Below are 26,760 nucleotides of genomic sequence, written 5' to 3'. Positions count from 1 at the left end.
ATTTTTTTTAATTTTCCTTTAGGGTGGCGAGATTTCAATCATCCATTGAGTGATCAAGGTATTACAATTTTTTTAAACCTTCACATTCCACCAAGTAACATGATTTTCTTAATATTCGTTTGCTAATGTGAAGTGTATATCTTTTTGTTTCTTTTTACAGGTTCATGAATGGAATGATACAAGAGACATTGATGTCCTTACAAAAGCTATTTGGTTTTTGAAATCTATCTAAGGGTTTGTTTCGTTTGACTTATGGAGATTCATGTATTAAGAACTTAAACGTGACAACTATATATTGTTGTTCCTTTTGACTTAATGGGTTAAGCCAAAACAACTTTGCTTAATATATTAAGGCATAAACCTTTTACCTACTTATCCTTATTTTTTCCTCCCAACTTCTCTCATGTTAAAATTGATGAATAATGTTAAAAAGAATTTTGGAATGCAAAGAAAAATTAAGCATTTGGCCTTAATTTGTGTATATTGTCAATGTTCTTGATTGTATTGATTAGAGGATTATACATAAAAAATGATAATTGCATTCTTCATGTTACTGTGCTTGTTGCACACTAAGTGTTCAATGAAATGAGTTTTTCAAAATTTTGTGTAATATAATTTACTTATATCTTCTCAGTTAACAAATCACTAATCAGACTTGTTTCCTCTATTTCATGTCAACCGAAGAATCATGGAGGTGAACATCAAACCCCATAAGGATATGACCAAGTATGAACTGGAAGATGAGCATGATGATGAAACCCAAGTGTATGATCCAAATACCGAAGATAGTGAAGGAAACAACAGTGACTATAATAACAATTCAAATTTGGAAGAAGAAATCCAAAACCCATTTCCTACAAGGTTAAATAGGAAGAGGGGCATGATTTGATTGCCATATTTTAAAACTTGTAATTAATATAATTTTTTAGCTATTTTAAATATGAATTTAATGTATGGATTTGGATTTCAGTTACTGATAATATCTAGTTCTTAATTTTGACATCGTTTCGTATTGTCTGTTTTTGGTTACTTTCATTTCTATTCTTTTGATGTGTCTACAATATAACAAAAGTTACAATAAAAATTGAATTAATGTCACTGAATGTTATACGATAATCATATCTCAAAATTTTCATATCGCTGTAAGCTAATATTAAATCCGTAATTTTGATAAAATGTGTGTCTTTAAAAAACTTATGATCATGTTTCACTTAATTGTGTGTCTCTATACGATAAACAATAGTCACACAAATAGATTGTTTTGTGACTAATTATTAGCAAATCGACACTTATGAAATTAATTACATGTGCCTATTTAGTGAACATGGTCATGTTCACCGTAATTGCATGTCTGCAATAGATACCCAATAGTTTGTAACAACGTGATTTTTCAAAAAACAATTTTTCATTTCTAAAACATACTTTCATTCGTCAAAAACAATATCCCAACAAAATATATCAAATCTCATCGCCACATAACAAATCCCAGAATCTCAAAACATAATCTCCTGAGTGTGTACGGATCATGCCGGTGCCTTCCCGCGATCCTCGCTAGTACCTGAAACACATCACACAACAACTGTAAGCATAAATGCTTAGTGAGTTCCCCAAAATACCACATGCAACACATACGCCACTTGAGGCTACAATACGACCCTCCGGTCCGATGTGTCTCAGCGGGACCCTCCAGTCCCATAGCTCGTTGGACCCTCTGGTCCGGTCATAGCTCGTTGGACCTTTCAGTCCGGTCTGTATCGTTGGACCCTTCGGTCCGGTCTATATCGTTGGACCCTTCGGTCCGGTCTATATCGTTGGACCCTCCGGTCCGATCTATACAACACATAGCATACATATATCACAATGCACATAATCTCATACATACATATAGCACACAAGACCCTCTGGTCTACACATAGATACCACTCTAGGTAATGTATAGTGAGAAGACTCACCTCGGGTATCTCGGATGATCTCGCACACGAATCTACTGATCTAGCCCCCGCCTAATCACATACAAAATATCCTCAATAAGTAATGGCTCTCAAAGGCTAGATTAAACCCCCTTCTACGATCCCTCAGAAGGGTAAAAGACCATTTTACCCCTCCTTGACTCAAAAGTCCAACTGTTGACCGAAACCCTAAAAGTCAACGAAAGTCAATGGCCACAGTCGACCCTACTCACCGAGTGCACTAGAGTGACTCGGCGAGTACACGCCTGCCCTCTTCGCCCCTGGTCCTCTCTTGACTCACTGAGTCAACCCTATACTCCACGGGTCGTCACAGATCGCGAGTCGCGGGGCAACCCGACTCAACTCGTCGAGTCCGTTCATGGACTCGGCGAGTTCATTCCATGCTCACACTCAAACGACCTTCTGAGGTCAGATCTGTTCCTCTAATCCATAGATCTGGCCTTCCCAACCACTATAATCACGTAAAGGTCCGACCTTTATGTTGGGTTTTAAGCATTCTAACACTCCTATGGTGTACATGCAACCTTATAAACCTTGGATCTATGTTTTCTCTATTATACATGCAAATATTAACTATTCCAAGGTTTCATCCTAACTAGCATATTATGAAGCACCTATACTACAAAGTTCTAGTTAGATGACATACCTTTTGATGTAGCTTGATGTCTTCAAGCTTTAAGAGCTTAGCCCCAATAGTGTGGAAGCCTCAAATGGAATCACAAATCACCAAAACACCTTGGAAGACCTTGAGAGAATATGTATGCACACTAAAATCGGCCCACTCTTATTTTCACACACTTGTGCCAATTTTGTGAGCCAAGATAAACGAAATGTATTATTAGGTTTTAATTGGTTTTGAAACTCCTAGATTCTTTTGAGATTCATTGAACTTTTCAATGGCATGTTTCAATCTCGAGTGTGCCCTTCAGGTTTTGTGACTGGGATGCCGAGGATCACAAAACAAGGTGTGAAGTAACCATGCAAATATACTTGGCACCCTTAATATTTACCCCTCAATCGATGTGCCGGTTAACCACACACGCTCCAACGATACTATGATAAACATTAAGTTACCCTTTGCCTACCTTGTTAAGTCCAGGTTAGTGTGCCGGTTAACCACACACGCTCCACTAACAGCTTAAACAAAGTGCAAAGTGTAATTTCATGGATTAGCACCTTATTCACATTTTCCTAAGTAACTAAGATTGAGAATTTATAAGTGTTTAGTTACTTAGTATTTATCATTATACTTATAATGAAGGGAGAATTATAGTCCTTGTCCTACCTGTTCGGCTAACGACCCTCCACCAGTCAAGGAAGCGGTGGGTGAGAGTGGACACCCATTAAACTGCCATTTTATAGGCAGTAACCTTATACCCCCCTTATAGACCGGCTTTGTGAATGAGGCCTACTAATGGTAAGACGACTTGCTCTTATACATATAATATATTAAACTTTTAATATTATAATAGTATAAGGGTGTATTTTAGACATTTAAAATACTTGGTGGTTTAATCTATTAATTAAACTATACTCTTAATTTAACTAAATTTAAACCATGTCATTATGGAATTATTAATTCTCTTTTAATTAAACACTTTAATTATCTATTAATAAAGTCCATAAGAGTTAATTGAATTATTCAATAAAAACATCATAATTCCAATTATTAAATTCAAAATTAAAACCATTTAATTAATTGTTTAAGTTATGAACCCAAGAGTTTTAGAATTCAATTCTTTTTTTTTATCATAAAAAACTTTTTCCAAATTCCAAAACTTGAGGGCAAGTTTTGTAACTCTTGAATACTTTTGGATTCCATAACTTATGGAGTTAAATACTTGTTTTATGATGAAACTTTTCATGTTCCATAACTTAAGAACAAGTTATGGAATTCTTTAAAACATTAAGACCAAGTTTTGTAACTCCATAAAAAAACTTTGAATCAATTTTTTTAAAAACCTTTTCATATCCATAACTTATGGAGGTTTCAAAAAACTCTTTAGATCAAACTTTTAAAACTAATAAAATAATCATATCATTTTATCTTTTACTAAATTTGACCTAATTCAACTCATATAGCAAATGATTCAAATTTTACAAATAATTAGTTTTTCACAAAAACAAGTAATTATCTTAAAATTTGACAAACGTCATGTTTTTTTTCCTTTTTTTTCCAACTTGAAAATAAAACATTTGCATCAATATAACAGAAAACAACCCATGGCTCTGATACCACTGTTAGGTTTTGAGCATTCTAACACTCCTATGGTGTACATGCAACCCTATAAACCTTGGATCTATGTTTTCTCTATTATACATGCAAATATTAACTATTCCAAGGTTTCATCCTAACTAGCACATTATGAAGCACCTATACTACAAAGTTCTAGTTAGATGACATACCTTTTGATGTAGCTTGATGTCTTCAAGCTTTAAGAGCTTAGCCCCAATAGTGTGGAAGCCTCAAATGGAATCACAAATCACCAAAACACCTTGGAAGAACTTGAGAGAATATGTATGCACACTAAAATCGGCCCACTCTTATTTTCACATACTTGTGCCAATTTTGTGAGCCAAGGACCCCTTTATATATTATGGAGGATTAGGGTTACATCCATGTAAACCCTAATACCCATGACCTTTCATTTACATAGGATCCATGGGTTAAAAGCTCCATGGACCATCCATGAAAGCTTAGCCCAACCTAAATGAACTTGGCCCATTCCATATATATAAGAGTCCATATTTAATTAGTTCTTTTTGATCACTTAATTAATTCTAAATTAATTCTTGATCAATACTAATTAAATAATATGATTCCATACTAATATATTAGAACTTATAATATATTAATATAAATCATAAATATACTATTCTCAAAAGACTATCCATATAAATTATGCCGGTGAAGTGCAACCCAAATGGACCATGCCGGGTCGGGTCAAGTACATACCAAATATAGTTATGGACTTAGACATTAATCCAACACTTTACACTCATGCAATGACCATAAAGCTTCTTTGGGTGAAATAACCCCTAAAATGGAAACCTAGGGCCATATCTCTAATAGAATAGCAAAAAGCAAGATGGATAGGACTCTCTGGACCTCTTAAGGTCCAGATCTAATAAGAACTCCACCTTGGGACCTCACATACTTCGAATCCAAACCAAAGAAGGCATAAGAAAACCCTAGATTCAACTAGAACGTCAAAACACGAGTTTAAGCACAGATTAGTACCTCTAGTAGCCTCCTCTGATGAAATGGGTGATAGATCTGAGCTCCTCAACCTTCCTTGTTTGTCCTCCTTCCTTCTTTCTTGCAAAATTACACTTAGAATGATGAAATAGCCCTCCTCTTACACCACAAGCCTTCTCTCTGCTCTCTAGGGTTTCTCAGGGGTCTGATAGCCGCAAATGGTGGCTATAAAGGTCCTTAAATAGGGCTAAGGCCCCGAGAATTAGGGTTTCATTAAACAGCGTGGACTCGCCGAGTCCGTCACTAAATCAGTCCAACCATGCGCGATCCTACTCGGCGAGTCTGTGCGCCTACTCACCGAGTCCCTCTCCAAAACTCAATATAAATACATAAAATAAGATACCTGGGAATCCGGATGTTACATAGTTTTAATAAACTTTAAACGGTGTGACAATTTATTAGCAAAACGTCATACTTAAACAACATGCATGTCGCAAGTTGGTGATATACAGTCACTACAATTACTAAATAAGTGTTATTACTGATGGTTTAAAGCCACAATATTGGATAAAATGATTGATTATAGCAACAAAATTACATACCTAATAGCCACACTTTTTTGATACGACCACATGTTTTCATATCATCTAGACACTAAATTTTAAAGTGACCATAAGACCCATATGATGGCATCGCCTTCCGTCACACTTTCAGTAAAAAACAAAATGTCACTATACGCATATGGTCACACTTTTATGGTGTGTCCGTTGATCATTTTTGTACTAGTGGGGTTACATATATATAGTGTAGAATTCCAAGGGTCATGTGTAACCCTAATTCTTACACTTTAGCTTATGATTCATGCATTTGATTTGGACAAACACTTCATGGACTATCCCATAAGCTTAACCCATCACAAATCAATAATGGATCATTAGCCCAATCCATATGTACCAATTTAATTCGTCTCTTTTGATCACTAAATTAATTCCAAATTAATTCTTTACCAATACTAATTAAATGATATGATTTCTCAATTAATATATTATACTTATAATTTATCAATAAATCACAAATAACCTCTTTCTCAAATATCCATCTATCAAATTGTTCTGGTGAAGGCAACCCGAAATTGACCATGCTACTATCGGGTCAAGTACATACCAATTATAGTTATGGGCTTAGACACCTAATCCAACAGTCTCCCACTTAGATAAGTCTAATAACTACAATTGCCAATGCAACTTAAAATCCGATTAGCAATCGTAGCTCTCAAAAATCCGTTGTCATACTCTGATGCGTCAATTAGATAAGTGATCATATAATCCTCTGTTCTTCAAGATATCGTGTGGACAAGGACATGGAATAAAGTCATACTCATTGTCTAACAGTTTATTTCCCGATTTCTGATTTGTTTGACATAGAACTTAATTGAACATATCAATTGAGTCCTGACCGGGCCCGACACATAAGTCAAAACAAAATCATCGAGGGGCCCAAGATATCGCTTATAATCCTCTTAGGATAAAAGGAACAGATAAACTTCGACTTATATGCTTGCACTAATTATTCGTTAAATCATACACAACAGCACGTTTTATAACATGTAAGTCCCTGATCTGCTTGTGTATCAATCAGATCCGTTTGATGGTGCGGAATCCCAATCAAACGGATGATGCCAGATCAAATGAAGAAGAGAAGGAGAAGAAGAGTGTGTGTTAGTCTGTGTGAATCTTGTATTTGGATCTACATTCTAATCATCAAATAGTACCCATAAGTTATTGCCACCTTGTTGGAAATATCTAGCTCATGTCTTTGTGAGTTGTATTTCAGGACGCAGATCTGGTGCTAACGAGATATCCCTGGCAAATACTGGTGCCATCACTGCTTTGGCCTCTGGAGTAAACTTTAATTTCTCAAAATTCATCTTGCATGATATGATTTTGAATATTGAGGGAAACAAAAGGGACAAATTTTTGATGTATCCAAGGTTTATCCAACTGATCCTTAACATCAAGCATCCTGAGATTGAAAGGAAAGGAGAGACCCTGGATATCAAGTCAGTCGGCCCAAGTGCTTTCGGTTTAATGAAGCAAAAGAGATCAGGAAAGCTCAACTTTGAAGGAAAACATCCTTTAATCAGATTTGGTATCTTTCCCGAGGAAAGTGATAAGTCGGAACCCAACGAATTTTCTTGTCCTACGGAGACTGACGATGTGGTCATCTCCACTTCTGAACACGAAACTGAAGAAGACTTAAACTCTCTTGTAGCCAGAGTTGCATCAGAACATGAAATGATACAGAATGTGGAGGATGAGAGTGATTTTAATGTAGATGGAGATAGAGGAGAACGTGAAGGAAATGACGAATTTCTACATGAAATGGACTTCTCATGCATTGATAATGTTGCCATTCCCCTCAACTTCGATTTTGAACATGAAGTTGAACTTGACACAGGTCTGGATCTCTCCGACAGGTTCTTCGAAAAGGTCGATGAAGTTGCTCAAACTGCAACTGAGACTAGGACTGCAGAGAAGACTCTTAAAACTATGCCTCCTTCGTCCACTCTAATAGAAGAAAATTTAAGTCAACAGGGTACAGATTCAAGGATTCCTCCCCTAGATTCTGCTACTCCTACATCAATTCCTTTTTCAAGTATCTCGACACAGACGCAGACTTCTCTGCCTCCCGTACAAGGAAGACATCAAATTTTGAGGCAAGAAGTATTCACTCAAAGCCAGTCACCACCTGTTTCAGCCACTGTTATCACCACTACTATTGCAACATCACCCCTCCAATCCCATGAAGGTCCAAGTACCTTGCTTGAGACAGGAGGACCATCTAATGTTCCAGCATATTCCCTAACAAGACCGTCGCTATATGAGGCTTCTATCAGACTCGCTATGCACTTGTCTCAATGCCCAGAATCTTCCTCCCGTGGAAAGGGAATATCTTTCGAGGAAGGTCGCTCAGGGGATGGAAATGCTGTTGTGTCCAAACTTCAAGAATAAATTGGCATTCTGAAGCAGCAAAACATTGAAAAGGACATCTTGCTGGAACAACATGGCAAACTTATCGCTGAGCTTCAGGCAGAGAATGCCTCAAAGTCAAAACAGATTACTGACCTGCAAACCAATCTTGGGTCAGTAACTGCCTTTTACTTTGACTTGAAGAACAAGCTTTTTGACGCTTTTGGGGATAAGCTTAAATCTCTGTTTCAACAGCCTCATGGTATTGAAGATCCTCCCACTGCTTCCTCTCAACCTTCAGAAAGCGACTTTCCTGTTAATCCACCTCCTCCAAGAACAACAACCGTCGTTGATCGATTTGAAAAAGAACCTGAAGGTGCCAGACCTCGGATCACGATCAAACATGGAAAGAGGACCGTCACTGCCAATAGAAGTGAAGGGTTACTTTTTATGAAAAATTCGAACGAAAATCGCAAAGCAAAAGATCTTGTATTGACAGTGACAGATCTCAAAAAGAGAAAGTTTGGTGACGAGTATGGTGATCGCTCAGGGATCAGAATGTGGGCCTATGATCATGAAGTAAAAATGTGGGTTGTAAAGAGAAACTCTGGAATTCCTGAATACTACCAGAGCATCCATGACTTCAACTCATGGACGAAAGTTGATCTTGCCGAACTTTCAAGGGCCCCATTTCACAATCCTTCACAGGATCCCAATGCTTTCAACTTCAAACGATTTCTGGACAGGCAGGTCAAAGATAACTTCTCAAAGATGAAAACTGCAAAAGCCCTGTACAGAAAGGATGCGGATGTTATTGATCCTGAATCTGGTAAGCCAATGAAGATCATACTTTGGCCAGCAACAAAACAACATAAAGAAATTCCTATCCCTCAACATTTCCATGAAGGATATCTTGACGATATGGAATTTTGGGCATATGATGATGAAACTGCTACTGCTGCCATCAAGCTCAAGAGAAGCGAAAACGTGATAAGGCTTATCAGTGCAAAAGATCTTCTCAGATTCACAGAAAGAGACATTCGTACCTTAGCTCGTCACCAAATTATCTGTAGAAAAGAAGTCATGGAGGTTGCAGCCAAGGAATTCACTGGGATGGTCGCCACTATCATAAACGGAAAGCTTTGGATGGGATCCATGGGAAAATCTGATCTGAAGCTATTTGACAAACCTGGAGAATGAAGACCAAGTCTATGCTAGCCACAAACCAAGGGGGAGATTGAAAGGTTGTACTTTTGTGGTTTGGGCTAGGCATTCTAATGTATAGGTCTTGGTAGGATGTTAGAGTGGATTGTGGTGGTTGTAATGTGTTTGTGGGTGTGTGCTGCCGTACATGTGTGTGCGGCCGCACACGCTGTGTGCGGCCGTACACGTGTGTGCGGCTGCACACTTGTGTACTGCTTCAGGTGGTATAAATAGTCTGAGTTTGTGTCAGTTGAATAGTGACGTATGTGTATGTGTTTCCCAAGGTGTACCTGACATTTATGCGTAATAGATGTGTGCATGCTTGGCTTAATTCTCCTTCTACCCCTTCTACACTATGTTTGATTGTTTGTAATTCATTGATTACTGATTTGGATCTATAGATCGGGACTTACATAACATCAAGTTACTGATGCGTTTTCGCACTGTCAATGTACAACTAACTCATAATCAACAACTCGTATATCTTGGTTTGAAGACTATATGATATTATCATCTCACAATTACTCGTGATAAATTCCATGAAGTGATTCATGTGAGTGTGGGTTTAGTCCAATACTCAAATCTTATTTCAAGATCACTCATGAATGTTTGTAGAAAACTTTGCTATGTCTAACACCTTAGACAATCTTACAAAAACCCATTCATGACAGTCTACTTTCATGACCTACTTCCAAAGTATGATCGACTGTGGATAGTTTGAATAATCATATTATTCTGGAAGTCAAAACATTCAAAGTGAAACAATAGTAAACAATTAACACAAGATAGTAACTTTACTCATAATAAAACACCTTTTATTTAACCATCATATGTCAATTACATTTTATCTATTACAAGTTTCAAAATAGCTATCTAATCATTAAAACTAATATCATCCTTCAGCCCAATGCTCCTCGCATGGTGCAAATGCTTAACCCTACTCAGTCCCTTCATGAGGGGATCTGTTGGGTTCTCCTCTGACGATTACCCCTTCATTACCAGGAGTCCTTCTTCTATCCAATGTCTTATAAAGTGGTATTTTCCGTCAATCATCCTGGATCTGCCATGATCCCTTGGTTCCTTGGCTAAGGCGACCGCAACCTCGTTGTCACAGAAAATATCCATAGGCTCCTTTATAGCCGGTACAACTCCAAGGTCTCCGATGAAGTTCTTTAGCCATATCGCCTCCTTCGACGCTTCACTTTCTGTTATGTACTCTGATTCGCACGTTGAATCAGCTACAGTCTCCTGTTTGGAACTATTCCAAGTTATTGCTCCTCCATTTAAGGTAAATATCCAGCCCGCCTGAGAGCGGAAATTATCTCTGTCGGTCTGAAAGTTGGCGTCACTATACCCTATCACTCTCAAGTCATCACTCCCACCGAGGGTAAGGACCCAATCCTTAGTCCCCCACAAATACTTAATAATGTTCTTTACCGCAGTCCAGTGAGCTTTACCAGGATTCCCTTGATATCGACTAACCATGCTCAAAGCAAAAGCCACATCAGGGCGAGTACAAGTCATATCATACATGATCGAGCCAACTGCAGAAGCATAAGGTATTCGACTCATTTATGCTATTTCAGCATCGGTACTCGGACTCTGAGTTTACTCAGTTTGGTATTACTCTGGATAGGTAGTTCTCCTTTCTTGGAATTCTCCATGCTGAAACGTTTCAACACCTTGTCCAAGTAGGTACTTTGACTAAGTCCTATTCTTTTACTCCTGTTTCTCAATATCCTTATCCCTAGAATATAAGCAGCTTCCCCAAGGTCCTTCATAGCGAAACACTTCCCAAGCCAGGACTTAACCTCCTGCAAGGTTGGGATGTCGTTTCCTATGAGTAGTATGTCATCCACATACAATACCAGAAAGATAACTATACTCCCACTATCTTTGACATATACACAGGACTCATCCTCGTTTCTCGAAAAACCAAACTCTTTGACTTTCTCATCGAAACAAAGATTCCATCTGCGAGATGCTTTCTTTAATCCATAAATGAATTTCTCAAGCTTACACACTCTATTAGGATACTTTCCATTAACAAAACCCTCTGGCTGATTCATGTAAACATCTTCCGCCAACTTCCCATTAAGAAAAGCGGTTTTGACATCCATTTGCCATATTTCATAATCATGAGATGCAGCTATGGCTAACATAACCCTTATAGATTTAATCTTTTCCACTGGTGAGAAGGTCTCATCATAGTCAACTCCAGGAGTTTGAGTAAATCCCTTCGCAAACAATCGTGCCTTATATGTGTGTACTTTCTCATCCATGTTGGTCTTCTTCTTGAAGATCCATTTGCACCCGACCGTCTTACGACCTGGTACATTGTCAACCAAGTTCCAAACTTTATTTTCATAAATAGACTGAATCTGGCTGTCCATCGCTTCTTTCCATTTTGCAGACTCGGGGCCTGCCATGGCTTCCTTGTAGTTGTTATGTTCATCCAAATTTACCAGTGTACTATCATTGATAAATGTATCACCTTCAGTAGTAATATGGAAACCATAAAACTCAGGTGCCATTATAACTCTACTGGAACGCCTCAGAGGTAAGGACTCGTCAATCGGTTCAACTGGAGTTTCCTCCTCGGGTTGAGCACTAGTGTTTGAGGTTCCTTCATCACTTAACTCTTGAAGCTCTTCAAGGTCAATTTGCCTCCCACTGTCCTCTTGGCATATGAGTTCTCTTTCACGGAAAACCCCTCTCCTCGCAACGAAGACAACATTGTCACTTGGTATATAGAAGAGATATCCAAAGGATTTCTATGGGTAGCCGATGAAAATACATCGCTCGCTACGAGTTTCGAGCTTGTCGTGAGTCTCTGGTCTTAAGAAAGCCTCGCAACCCCAAACCTTGATATGTGCTAACGAGGGAACCTTCCCTATCCATATTTCGTGAGGTGTTTTGGCAACCTTTTTAGATGGGACTACATTATGGATATGGGCAGCAGTCTCTAAGGCATACCCCTAGAATGAGATAGGTAACGAAGCTCGACTCATCATGGAATGAACCATGTCCAGCAAGGTTCGATTGCGCCTCTCACCCACACCATTAAGCTTTGGTGTCCTAGGTGGTGTCAATTGTGAAACAATTTCACATTCCTTAAGATAGTCGTGGAACTCGATACTAAGATACTCTCCTCCTTGATCAGATCACAACATCTTTATCTTCCTGCCCAATTGATTTTGCACTTCTTGCTTAAACTCTTTTTACTTTTCAAAGGTTTCTGACTTATGCTTTATTAAGTAGATATACCCATATCTGTTATAATCATCAGTAAAAGTCACATAGAAGCGGTTAACATCCCTTATGGCGGATCTGAAGGGTCCACACACATCTGTGTGTATAAGATCCAACAAACCCTCACCCCTTGCACAAGAACCAGTGAAGGGTGACTTGGTTATCTTTCCAAGCAAACAAGATTCACATGTTTCATCTGACTTTAAGTCAAATAACTCCAAAACTCCATCCTTTTGGAGTTGGGCTATGCGCTTCTTGTTGACATGTCCAAGATGACAATGCCATAAGCATGCTTTATCCAAACCATTAGACGAATCGATATGCAACACATTATTTCCTAAGTTATCTACAACCATCACAGGTTCATATATACCATTACAAGGTAATGCTTCAAAATAAAAAATTTCATTATAATAAGCATTTATTGAACCAATTTCATTATTAAATGAAAAAGTAAAACCTTGTTCATACAAACCATGAAAAGAAATAATATTTCTCACAATATCTGACGAGTAGCAACAATTATTCAAATCTAAATTTAACCCACTACTAAGCAATACAATATAAACTCCAATCTTGGTGACAGGATACTTTTTCCTATTCCCCATGATCAAGTTCATCTTCCCGTGCTCCACATCCCTACTTCTTTTTAGACCCTGCAAATCAGAACAAATATGAGAACCACATCCTGTATCAAGGACCCAAGAATTAGCATGCGATGAGTTATTAGACAGAATAGTGTAAATACCTGCAAAAGAGGGCTTGATCTTCCCATCCTTTATGTCCTACAAGTATTTGGGGCAGCTTTGTTTCCAGTGCCCTTTTTCATGACAATGGAAGCACTCTGTTTCCATTGGATTTGAGGAGGGGGTAGCAGGACCACTTTGGACCCACTAGAAGAAGATCCAACATGGGACTTTCCCTTGTGGCTCTTTGAGGAGGGTTTCCTCTTCTTTCCCTTCCCTTGTCTAATTGCCAAGACAGGGGCATTAGTAGTAGGAGTAGGTACAAGAAATTTGCCTTTGAAACTACTTTCAACGGTTCTTAAAAGACCTTGAAGCTTGCTTAGAGTCACCTCCTCCTTGTTCATATGATAAGTCATACGAAACTGATCATAACAAGGAGGTAAAGAGTGTAGGATAATGTCAATTGCCAATTCTTCATCAAAATTGACATTCGACTTTAGCAAGTGGTCCAAAAACCTTTGCATCTTTTGCAAGTGGGCCGTAATAGACTCTCCATCCTTCATTTTGGTATTAATCATGGAGGCAATGATTTCATACCTCTCCTGCCGAGCACTTTTATGGTACCTTTCCATCAAATCCTGGTGCATTTCATAAGGCCAAAAGTCCTCATAGGAATTCTGAAGCACATCAGTCATGTTAGCAATCATAATACACGACACCTTTGTCGCCTCCCTCTCATGGGTCTTAAAATCAACAATCTGTTCGGGAGTAGCAGTGTTTTCATCAATCTCCTTTAGCTCTTTATCAACGACATATTCTTTGTCCTCGTAGCGAATAGCCATGCAGATGTTTCGAATCCAATCATTGAAGTTCGATCCATCAAAGATGACTCTCCCACATAGGTTCATGAGGGAGAAAGAGCTGGAAGGGATTGGGTTTGAAGCATTGTTTGAAGTAGACATCTGAAAAGAAAGACAAAGTATAGATTAGATAAGGATCCTTAATATAACACCCAAAATGGAATATTAAGGCTAGGACCCAACACAATATTCTACAATTCGGAAGAGGGATGTCGTAATCCAATTGTAAAATATTTCAAGGAAGGTAAATGGCGATTTACCAATTCCCACCATGAAAAACGAAATTGATTATTAAGTTTTAAATTAATTGAAATTCCTAGATTCTTTTGAGATTCATTGAATCTTTTTCAATGGCATGTTTAAATCTCGATTATGCCCTTCAAGTTTGTGACTGGGATACCGAGGATCACAAACAAGGTGTGAATAACAATGAAAATATGCTTGGTACTCTTAATGTTACAAATCACTTGATCAATGTGTCGGTTAACCACACACACTCCATTGATCCATGATTAACATCAAGCTACCCTTTTCCACCCTTGCTAGTCCCAAATTAGTGTGTTGGTTAACCACACACGCTCCACTAACGACTTACCAAGGTGCAAAGTGCAATTTCCATGGGATAGCACCATTTTCACATTTTTCCTAAAGTAACTAAGATTGAGAATTTATAAAAGTTTAGCTACTTTATAATATCATTATACTTATTAATGAGTATTAATGTCCTATCCTACCCGTTCGGCTAACGACCCTCCACCAATCAAGGAAGCGGTGGGTGAGAATGGACAGCCATTAAACTACCATTTTATAGGCAGTAACCTTATACCCCCCTTATAGACCGGCTTCGTGAATGAGGCCTACTAACGGTAAGACTGACTTTTCTTATACATATATATAAGTATTAAACTTTAATATTATAATTGTATAATGGTTGAATTTTAAACTTTTAAAATACTAGGGTTTGGAATTAAAGTTTCATAAATGAGACCTTTCAAATTCCAAAACTTGAGGACAAGTTTTGAAACCTTTCAAAACCTCTTGAGTTTTAGAATTTATGTTCCATAAAAGAGACTTGCCAAGTTCCATAACTTGAGGACAAGTTATGTAACTCTTCAAGACCTTTGGAATTCTATAACTTAAAAAATTAATGTTCCAGGAATGAAGAATTTTCATATTTCATAACTTGAGGACAAGTTATGAAACTCTTTAAGAACATTTAGATCAAATTGTTAAACTAATCCAATTATCATATAATTTATCATTTACCAATTTGACCTAGTATTATTCATATAATTTCAAATTTTACAAATAATTAGTTTTTCAAAAAATCATGTAATTATCTTAAAATTTGACAATTATTATGTTATTGGATGGGGATAAACATTACCATATCAGTAAAATCAAATTTTATGAACCAAAACAGTTTGTGGTAATGATCCTAATCCAAAACAGGCCAAAAACTCAAAAATTTTGTCATCTGATGATCCAACTCGTCGAGTCCCATTATGGACTCATCGAGTTCATCATCATATGAACCAACTCGTCAAGTTCAATGATGGACTCGTCGAGTAGGCCCTGACAGAATCCAGAAATGCAGTTTTTCCAACTTTGAAAATTACACAATTGCATCAATATAATAGAAAACACCCATGGCTCTGATATCACTAATGGGTTTTATGTACTCTAACATTCCTATGGTGCACATACAACCCTAATGCTTTGGATCTAAGTTTTCTCTAATTATACATGCAATATTGGTTTCCAAAGCATGAAGCCTAAACTAGCATACAAAATTTGATATATGAATCATAAAGCTAGTTAGAGGATTACCTTTTAATGTAGCTAGTAGAAATTTGGCCTTAAGAGAACTTAGCACCCCAAGTATTGTGCCTCAAACAAGTCACAAACACCAATAAACAACTAGATGGATATGAGAGAGGTTATGGAGACTCAAAATCGGTTTCTCCTTCTTGGAATGCAAGTGGTAGCCAATTTTAGTGCTTAGGGTTACATATATATAGTGTAGAATTCCAAGAGTCATGTGTAACCCTAATTCTTACACTTTAGCTTAGGATCCATCCATTTGATTTGGACTAACACTTCATGGACTAACACATAAGCTTAACCCATCACAAATCAATCATGGATCATTAGCCCAACCCATATGTAACAATTTAATTAGTCTCTTTTGATCACTAAATTAATTCCAAATTAGTTCTTGACCAATACTAATTAAATGAGATGATTTCTCAATTAATATATTATACTTATAATATATCAATAAATCACAAATAACCTCTTTCTCAAATATACATCTATCAAATTGTTCTGGTGAAGGCAACCCGAAATTGACCATGCTACTATCGGGTCAAGTACATATCAATTATAGTTATGGGCTTAGACACCTAATCCAATAGTATATGCATGCCGACTAGTTGGGTCTTATTTGTTGTTACTGTGATATGTATTACTGTGTGTGCGGAGACTTCGGGTAGTCTCCAAGGTTGTTGATAACCCATAGGGCGTGTTGTTTGCCCACTAACACTTCGGGTAGTCTCCAGGGTTGCTGATAACCCACAGGGTGTGCTGTTTGCCCACTGAGACTTCGAGTATTCTCTAGGGTTGCTGATAACCCATAGTTGTTTATTTGTGATGTGTTGTATGTGGTATTTTCTGAACTCACTAAGCTTTGTGCTTGCAGTTGTGGATTAAATATTTTGCAGGTACTTATCGGGCGGTGAAGGCGTGGTTGTACACACCCATCAACGGTTTTATGATTCAAGATTACACAGTGTTTTCTCATTAAATCTGATTTTGGAATAATGGTTTATGAACTAATGGTTGTAGCATTACTAACAATGGATGTTATATTATTTTAAAAGTGAAAAATCTATCCCTAGTTTTTGGGATGTTACAAGTTGGTATCAGAGCCCTTGTTTGAGGGATTTGGATGAACACTTGTGGGATTCCAAAATCAAACTATGGAACTGAGAGTTTTACTAAACATTTTTGGAAAAGATTCATTTCAAGAGAAGAAAAAGAGAAGTTGCAATGTGTACAGTTAGTCGGAGCTCAGAAAAGTGATTTCCCAAAATATCCATACTTGCTTTATATGTAGTATGTGACTTGTTGTTATATATGTTATAGTATGAGGTGCATGTTATAGGCTAGGCTAAGGATCTACTCAGGGGTTGCATGTAAGAGTGCCTGCTTAGGAGAGATGCCTTTGTACATGATTTATTAGTTGTTACATATGCAGGATAGTGTGTAGGCTAAGGATCCTTAAGAATTGTGTGTTAGAATTTTCTGATCCTTATGATGCCTTATTGTTTATTGATTCTTTTTCCTTGAATGTTGCTTGCTTTGTTCTATGTGAAACTTATATTGATGTTAGTTAGATATTAAGCGAATAAGTTATGTTACATGCCACAAGGATTAAACAGTTTTCGAATGTTTGATTTGTCCTATTGCGCAACTCTTGTTTGGGTCCAACCGTTGTAGTGCAAGATCTTTCAACAGAAGAATTGTTTAATCCATGTTGCATGTAATTGCATTCCTAAGATAGTTAGTTAACATTGGTAGAATTTTCTTTCACATTTGATAGCAGGGTGGGTGTAAGTGTTCCTAGTGATCTCGGGGGAGTGCTAGAGTATGCTGATGCGAGCACTGAGGAATGAGGAAGTCTAAGTTAGGAAATTAGGCAGTTGTGATGGCTTTCTAAGATTTTAGGTGTGCTGATACACCTGGCAGTGGTAGGGTTTCTAGAAAATCATTCTGGTGTGTGCTCATTTGTGAGAAGAAGCCTAGATGGAGAGATTCTAGGATGAGCGAGAGTGGGTGCCTATGGTGGCATACGTATATGGGATTGATAGTGGTCTGGTGTAGCGACTTACGGACTTTGAGACACTTCTTTGGACATGTACATGTAGGTGTGGAAGGTAGTAGGGGACCATACTACTAAAATCACAGGATCTGTATGGGGATCAAGAAGGGCCAAAAAGGTTTCTAAGAAGCTAGTGGAGGGTGGGTAGTGTGGTATAGCACTAGCGTAAATTGCAGTCGTCCTCATTGTTGTCATCTTTCCGGCTATGATTGTGCATAATGAGACTGGTAATCGTTTGAGTCTGAGTGTCCGTCGCAATTTGGGTTTGGTTGGTGTAGACCTGTGGGGTTTAGCTGATTCATAGACATCGAGGACCTTGCTCGAAGTAGTGCCAGTCTGAGTCGCATGACTCAAGCAGGAAGGTGTTGTGATGATCAACTCGAGGATTGCAAGTTGAGGCTGAGTGGTTAGCCGACGGTAAGGGCTAGGGTTGAGATAGGAGATGGTGATCTCCTCATCGGTTCTGTTGAAGTAAGGTGAACTTGGTTCGCAACAAATCGTCTCCATGTCGCAACGATAGGATATTTGAGACTAGATGGTTCTTGTGGTTCGATGACAAAGGTGAAGACCATGTCGTAGGTGGAATATGTAACGCATATTCTAGAAGATTGGGTGTATATGTGGAGGCATCAAGTGGTTCCTGTTTTAGGACAAGAGAGGGTTCTGTAGATATTCTGAGCTTATCAGAGGTGCGTTTCGAGCATCTGTAAGGGATTCTTGAAGTTTCAAGAGGACGATAAGGTGGTGGATCAACTCTTCTAATGTAAGGTTCTATGTACGGAAGGTTCTTAGTTTATCCAATGGTGTTCTGATCGTTTTCACTAAGTTTAGTTGTCAATGCTGGGGCAAAGGTATCCGAAGTCTCCATTTGAGATTCAGAGTTTCCTTAAGATTTGGATGATTACTATTCAAAGGATCATCTTGTGTTGTGTTATGTGTTCCAAGAGTCAAGGTTTGTATGTATCTTGTTGAGCTAGTCTGAGGCTTTGTTGTTTGCAGACGTCAGCTGGTGGTAGTTTAAACCCTAAGTGGGGGAGAACTGGGTATTCTGCTTAGAGGATTATCGCTTTGTTCGATTTTTTGGTTCCTGGTTATTGTTGCATAAGAGGAGGAAGGTAGGCTACCATCAAAGTGCTCGTGGTTAGGAAGTTTTCTCGTTGTATTTCTCAAGGATTTGTTGGAATCCTTCCTGGTCGATAAGAATTCGAGGATTGGTCAGAACGAGTGCAGAGCAAGTTTCTATCATGTTTAAGTCTATAAGGGTGCATGTGAAAGTTGTGGGGAAAGGAACTCGATGTGGTCGGTAGTTCATTTCGGAAATGCTAAGAATCTTGATAAAGAATAGTTTGAACCACTCATGTTGCGAATTGGGTGTAGAAAGTACGGTTAGCTCGCGTTATGGGTCTCGTATTTTCAGTTGAACTGGAAAACTGTTGATCTATCGATCAGCTTCAGAGTTTGGTAAAAGTATTTTGGCGTGGGTTTTGTTTGGTATGTGTGGGATCATTGGGTTTAGTTGCCGATACATTTCCGACCGTTGGTTATTTCATTCATCATCAACAGTTGAGGTTATTTGAAGGCTTCAAATTGTATCAGTTGAAGGTGCAATTGATGCTTAAAATTTTTCTCAAGTTCTGTAAGGTGTATATCTTGGTTTCTATGTACATGTACTCTCGACTGTTTGGCTGTGGAATTGTTGTTTGTAGTAGGCTCAGTTGGCAGTTGTCCTTGGTTATTGGGAGTTCAGATATCAAAGCGATGTTGTTCATTTTATTAGGTGTGACCGTAGGCCTACGTATAGTCCAGTTTTGGCATGTCACGTTGGATGGGTTGGTATTTGGATTGGCCCGATCAGGCTTCTGGCAACACTGCTAGATAATTTCAGAATTTTCCTACGAATTTGGAAGTTTTATAGTTTAATTGCACATTGGAAGGATTAGGTCACCTTCATTTAAGATGTGGGAGCTATTAGCGGTTGAAGTTTGTCACTTCATTCCATCCACTAGTACTTCACCTTTGGGTAAGGGTGTAATGAAGAAATAATGTGTTAGATCTAAGAATGGTTGAATGTTCTCCGTGGGGAGTGTGAGATCTTGACAATCCAACAAATATTATCATGAGGGGTGTATGTGGACTAAGTAAGATAGCATGAGAACACTTGGTCCAAGTTTAGGTCATGGTTCTTGTTTATTTTTTAGAAAGGTTTTGGGTGAGTTAAGTTACCAGTAATGAACTTCGATGGTATCTTGGATGATTTTCAGATGGTTGTGCAACTAATGTGTTATGGGAGTTTGGGGTGTTAAGCGGGATTTTTGGACTGACCAATGTTACACTCATGGGAGCAGGGGGTTAGTGATGACTTGTCAGGAACTTAAGTGTATATTTTGGGTCCTTTAAGCATAATTTCTAGATTTGGGACTGGGTGAAATTTATGTTCAGAATGTCTTGAGTGTTAGCACGGTTTAATGATGATCCTAGTCAGGGAGTAGGGATAAGTACGGTGAATGATCATCAGTCATTAGGTACAGTTTCAAAAGTTTAGACTGATGGGTTCCTGGTATTTTGTGAAGTATATTGATGAAGTTGGTTAGTAGTTCTAGTTTTTAGAGCTTCCCGGTTGGAATGGGTTTCGCTATGAGTTGGGACATACAGTTGGGGAGAGAGAGGTAGTTGTTGCAGTTGAGTGTTTTCAAGTGATTTGGTTGTTTATTGGTATTAGTCGGGTTCCGAGTGTTCTCTCGATTTTTTCGATTTTCATGCTTTGATTTTTGATGTGGTTAGAGGAATCATATGGATTGTGTTGGTGTTGTTTTCAGAAATTCTAACTGAGTCGGATTTTGAGGACGAAATCCAATTTAAGTGGGGGAGAGTTGTAACACCCATTTTTCATGTTCTAGACAATAACAATTTTTGATTAAAATTTGTTTTGATTAAGTAGCTCTAATATTTTTAAATCTTAATAAATAAATAACAATAAAAATTTAGTAGCATTTTAATCAAGTAAAATGATATTTGTAAGATTATTGCCATTTAATAATTAATAAAATAAATAGGATTCTATAATAATAATAATGGAATATATTTATATGTCTAAAGGCTAAATGGTAACATAGAAACCTATTGTGTTATGAGAACATAAGCTTTGGATCGATTTTTTCATTATGCTAAACCCTAAGGAGTAAATCTACTAACTTAGGAATCTCATGTATCTGGTCCCCCTTTGCTGCGGCAGATCGTGAGGAAGAGTGAGGGAGAATCTCGTGCTCCTGCATCAAAGTGAAAGAGTATGTGTATATATATTAAATCAAAACCTAGCTAGTAGGGGAGTGTCTGTGTGTGTTCCTTGGAGGCGAGTGGGAGAACGAGATTGAAGTTGAGGAGGAAGGCCGAGAAGAAGAAGTCGAAGGGGAGGGACCTGCCATCGTCGACTTTGATGTTGGTCGGTGCTTGTAACAACGTAAATTTTCGAAACAATTTTTCATTTTAAAAACATACTTTCATTTATAAAATATCATAGTAACCCAGAGTATCACATGTTTCACAATAAACAAATCCCAAGATCCTCGAATACATAAATCCTCTCAGTGTGTACGGATCATGCCGGCGCCTGCCTGCGATCCTCGCTAGTACCTGAAACACATAACACAACAGCTGTAAGCATAAATGCTTAGTGAGTTCCCCAAAATACCACATACAACACATACGCCACTCGAGGCTATAATACGACCCTCCGGTCGATGTGTCTCAGCGGGACCCTCCAGTCCCGTAGCTCGTTGGACCCTCTGGTCCGGTCATAGCTCGTCGGACCCTTCGGTCCAGTCTGTGTCGTTGGACCCTTCAGTTCGGTCTATATCGTTAGGCCCTCCGGCGTGGTCTGTTCAACACATATCATACATGTAACACAATGCACATAATCTCATATATACACATAGCATACAAGACCCTCCGGTCTACACATAAATACCACTCTAGGTAATGTATAGTGAGAAGACTCACCTCGGGTAACTCGGTAAACCTCGAACTCTGAAATACTGCACTAGCCTTCGCCTAATCACATAAATAATTACTCTAATTAATACAACTTCTAAAGGCTAGGCCACCCCCTCTCTATAAGTTCTCTAAGAAGGGTAAAAGACCATTCTGCCCCTCTAATGGCTCATAAGTCCCAACACTGACTAACCCTAAAAGTCAACGGTCAACATTGACCGGACTCACCGAGTACACTAGAGTAACTCGGCGAGTACATGCCTGTCCTCCTCGCCCCTGTCCTCACTTGACTCGCTGAGTCAACCCTATACTCCACGGGTCGCCACAGGTCGCGAGTCGCGGGGCAACCCGACTCGACTCGTCGAGTCCCTTATGGGCTCGGCGAGTTCCTCCCATAAAAACTCTCAAAAGATCTCTTGAGGTCAGATCTGCTTCACCAACCAGTAGATCCATCCTTCTAACACTCGAAAGTCACGTAAAGGTTCAAACTTTACGTTCATGCAATGCTTATAAGACCAAAAATGGAGGAATAACCTTTTAAATGTGATTTTACTCTCAAGGCTCACATGAAACCTCACAAAGCTGGAAGCTTGGGACCTTTTGGACCTCTCAAGGTCCAAATCTATCATCTATACTCAAAGGGAACCCCTATGCTTCACAATCTAACTCAAAATGGTGCAAAGGAAGCCCTAGATCATAGATCTTAACCCAAAACAGAAAAGGAGTTCGATTAGATACCTCAACAGCGTAGATCTGAACTTGAAAACTCTGGATCCACAGCTCCCTTGACCTCCTCTTGCTGGAAACAACTTCTCCTTTGCTAAGTTACACCAAAATGGATCAATATGGCTTTATCTCCCTCTCAACTCGCTCAAGCTCTCAAGGGGTACTCTCTCTGGACAGGTAGCCGCAAATGGAGGCCATAAAGGCCTTTAAATAGGGCTCAAGCCTTGAGATTTAGGGTTTAATTTTACAGCGCGGACTCGCCGAGTCCACGCATCGACTCGCTGAGTCCATTCATTAAATCCAGTCAGCATTCGCGGTCCTACTCGACGAGTCTACGACTCGACTCGTCGAGTCCCTTTCTTTTCTCAAAAATAAATGATAAAATATAATACCTGGAATTCCGGATGTTACAATTCTCCCCCGCTAGAATCAGACTTCGTCCTCGAAGTCTTGCCCCACAAATAACTCTGGATGCTGCTCACGCATCTCTAACTCCGGCTCCCAAGTCAGCTCGGACCCCCTCCGATGTTGCCACTGGACCTGCACCAGGGACACCTCCTTGTTCCTCAGAACCTTGATTTTCCGATCCCGGATCGCGATTGGCCTCTCAGCGTAATTCAGGCTCGCATCCACCTGAATATCCTCCAGTGGTACCACCACCGACTCGTCGGCTATGCACTTCCTCAACTGAGATACGTGGAAGGTATCATGAATCTGGCTCAACTCCGCAGGTAGCTCCAATCGATATGCTACTTTGCCTACCCTCGCAGTCATCCTGAACGGACCGATGTACCGGGGCCCCAACTTGCCCCTCTTCCTGAATCGGATCACTCCTTTCCAAGGAGATACCTTCAGGAGTACGAAATCTCCCACCTGGAACTCAAGCTCGGATCGTCGCCTATCCGCATAACTCTTCTGGCGACTCTGAGCTGTCAATAACCTCTGTCTAACCTGCTGTATCTGCTCTGTTGTCTGAAGCACTATCTTAGTGCTACCCATCACACGCTGCCCTACCTCTCCCCAGCAAATGGGAGTCCGACACCTCCTCCCATACAACAACTCGAAGGGAGGCATACCAATGCTCGAATGGTGGCTGTTGTTATAGGAAAACTCAGCCAATGGTAGGTATATGTCCCAGCTCCCTCCGGAGTCCAACACACATGCTCGAAGCATGTCCTCGAGCGTCTGAATCGTCCGCTCACTCTGTCCGTCCGTCTGGGGGTGGTAGGCGGTACTGAAATGCAACCTCGTACCCAACTCCTCGTGGAACTTCTTCCAGAACCTGGAAGTGAAACGTACATCTCGATCCAACACAATCGAGATCGGCACCCCATGTCGCGATACCACCTCCCTCACATACAACTCTGCCAGCCTCTCGGCAGAAGAGCTCTCAATGATAGCAAGGAAATGCGCGCTCTTCGTCAGCCGGTCGACGATCACCCAAATTGCATCGACACCCCGTGCGGTCCTCGGCAATTTGGTGATAAAATCCATAGAAATCTGTTCCCACTTCCATTGGGGAACCTCAAGTGGCTGCAACTTGCCATGCGGATGCTGGTGCTCGACCTTAACCCTGCGACAGGTCAAGCACCTCTCAACAAACCATGCTACATCCCTCTTCATACAGGGCCACCAATAGTCCCTCTTCAGGTCCAAATACATCTTAATGGCCCCGTGATGGATCGAGAACCTCGACCGGTGCGCCTCCTCCATCAAAGTGGCGCGCGTCCCGCCTGCATACGGCACCCAAATCCGACCCTGAAAGGTCATCAGCCCACGACTATCAGTAACAAACTCAGGTACCTACCCAATCACCCGCTCTCTCTTGCGGTTCTCCGGTCTCACGGCCTCTGCCTGGGCCTCCCGAATGGTGTCCAACACCGGAGTCATCACTGTCAATCGCATACAAGTGTCTCGAATCGGGGCACTCTCCGCCCTACGACTCAGCGCATCAGCTACAACATTAGCCTTTCCCGGGTGGTACAGGATCTCACAATCGTAATCCTTTACCACATCCAACCATCTCCTCTGGCGCATATTCAGGTTGGGCTGATCCATCAGATACTTCAAACTCTTGTGGTCCGTGTATATGGTACACCGAACCCCGTACAGGTAATGGCGCCAGATCTTGAGGGCGAACACCACTGCCCCCAACTCCAGATCGTGGGTGGGATACCTCGTCTCATCAGGCTTCAGCTGCCTCGATGCATACGCTATCACATGCCCTCTCTGCATGAGCACCGCACCCAACCCTGATATCGATGCGTCGCAGTACACCACAAAATCCTCCATTCCCTCTGGAAGGGATAACACCGGGGCTTCGCACAACCTCTGGCGAAGAGTCTCGAACGAGGCCTGCTGCTCAGGACCCTATGAAAAAGTAACGCCCTTCCGGGTCAACCTGGTGAGAGGCATGACGATCTTGGAGAAATCTTTAATAAATCTCCTATAATAGCCGGCCAACCCCAGAAAACTCCTGATCTCGGTGGGGGATCTCGGCACCTCCCAACTCATCACCGCCTCAATCTTGGCCGGATCGACCAATATCCCATTCTGATTAACGAGATGTCCCAGGAACTGGACCTCTCGTAACCAGAATCACACTTGGAGAATTTGGCGTAAAGCCTCTCCAATCTCAGAACTCTGAGGATCTCCCTCAAATGCTCCTCATGCTGCTCTCTGGACCTCAATACACCAATATGTCATCGATGAACACGATCACCGATCGATCCAACATCGACCTACACACCATGTTCATGAGATCCATGAACGCTGCCGGTGCATTGGTGAGCCCGAAAGACATCACCACGAACTCGTAATGCCCGTAACGAGTCCTGAACGCCGTCTTCTGGATATCCTCATCACACACTCTCATCTGATGATATCCAGACCTCAGATCAATCTTGGAGAACCAAGATGCTCCCTGCAACTGATCAAACGGATCATCAATCCTCGGCAGTGGGTAACGGTTCTTGACCGTTAACTTGTTCAACTCCTGGTAATCAATGCACATCCGGTGTGAACCATCCTTTTTCTTGACAAAAAGGATCGGCGCTCCCCACGGCGAGCTACTCGGTCTGATGAATCCCTTCCCCAACAACTCCTGAAGCTGTGAGGATAACTCCTGCATCTCTGGTGGCGCAAGGCGATAGGGCGCCTTGGCGATAGGCGCTGCTCCAGGAACCAAATCGATGCGAAACTCCACCTGCCTCTCGGGAGGCACACCCGGAAACTCCTCGGGGAAAAGGTCCGAGAACTCACGCACTATCGGCACATCATCAACAGAACTAGGCCTCTCCGCTGCTACTCGTGTGTCCATCACGTAGGACACAAGCCCACTACAGCCCTGCTGTAGACTCTGCCTCGCTCTAGCAGCCGAACAGAATGCTGACCCTGAACGGGTACCCTAGCCGTACACCGTAAGAACTTCCCCACTAGGGTATCGTATGGTCACCAACTGTCGCTCGCAGTCGATAACCACTCCAAACCTGCTCAACCAGTCCATGCCCACGATGACACAGACATCTCCCATCGCAATCGGGATCAAATCAATCGGAAACTCAACGCCGAAGATCTCGAGTACGCAACCTCGGATCACCTCAGTAGCATACACCGCTCGCTCGTCGGCTATAGAAACTCGTAGAGGTCGACTCAACGCCTCTTGCTGAACACTGATGTGCTGACTAAATGCTAATGACACGAAAGATCGACTCGCACCCGAGTCGAATAACACCAACGTAGGTACAGAACTCACAAGAAAAGTACCTAAGCATAACACAATATAAGCACAAAATCTCAAACTCAAAGTAGGTAAGTAAAAGAATACATACCGGCCACGACATCGGGCGCTGCGCGGACCTCCTCCGCTGTCAACTGGAAGGCTCTCCCGCGAGCCTTCGGTGCCTCGGCCTTCGCTGGCCGGACCTCGGTAGCTCTAGCAGTAGGTGTAGACCCCTGTGCTGATCCTTGTAGTAGTTGAGGGCACTCGACCTTCCGATGGCCGGTCTGGTTGCAATGAAAGCAAA

At 40.5% G+C, this 26,760-nt stretch overlaps 1 long non-coding RNA gene across 2 annotated transcripts; it reads right to left on the bottom strand.

Moving 5' to 3' along the window:
* Positions 1-1,528: 1,528 nt before the first annotated feature.
* LOC145113050 (uncharacterized) lies at positions 1,529-22,810 on the bottom strand. Of its 2 annotated transcripts, none has more exons than XR_013710714.1 (3): positions 22,748-22,810; positions 22,019-22,069; positions 1,529-1,558 (listed from the first exon to the last, which is right to left on the bottom strand). It is a non-coding gene; the product is annotated as an uncharacterized LOC145113050 (long non-coding RNA). The 2 variants fall into 2 exon arrangements; XR_013710715.1 differs by lacking the exon at positions 1,529-1,558 and adding an exon at positions 21,543-21,652.
* Positions 22,811-26,760: the final 3,950 nt, after the last annotated feature.

The sequence above is a fragment of the Lactuca virosa genome, chromosome 5 (genome assembly GCF_052849685.1).
Source record: "Lactuca virosa cultivar CGN04683 chromosome 5, Lactuca_virosa_CGN04683_v6, whole genome shotgun sequence".
In the NCBI taxonomy this organism is placed as follows: Eukaryota; Viridiplantae; Streptophyta; class Magnoliopsida; order Asterales; family Asteraceae; genus Lactuca; species Lactuca virosa.
Note: the sequence above shows the minus strand (reverse complement) of the source record. Positions and strands in the feature narration are given on the sequence as shown.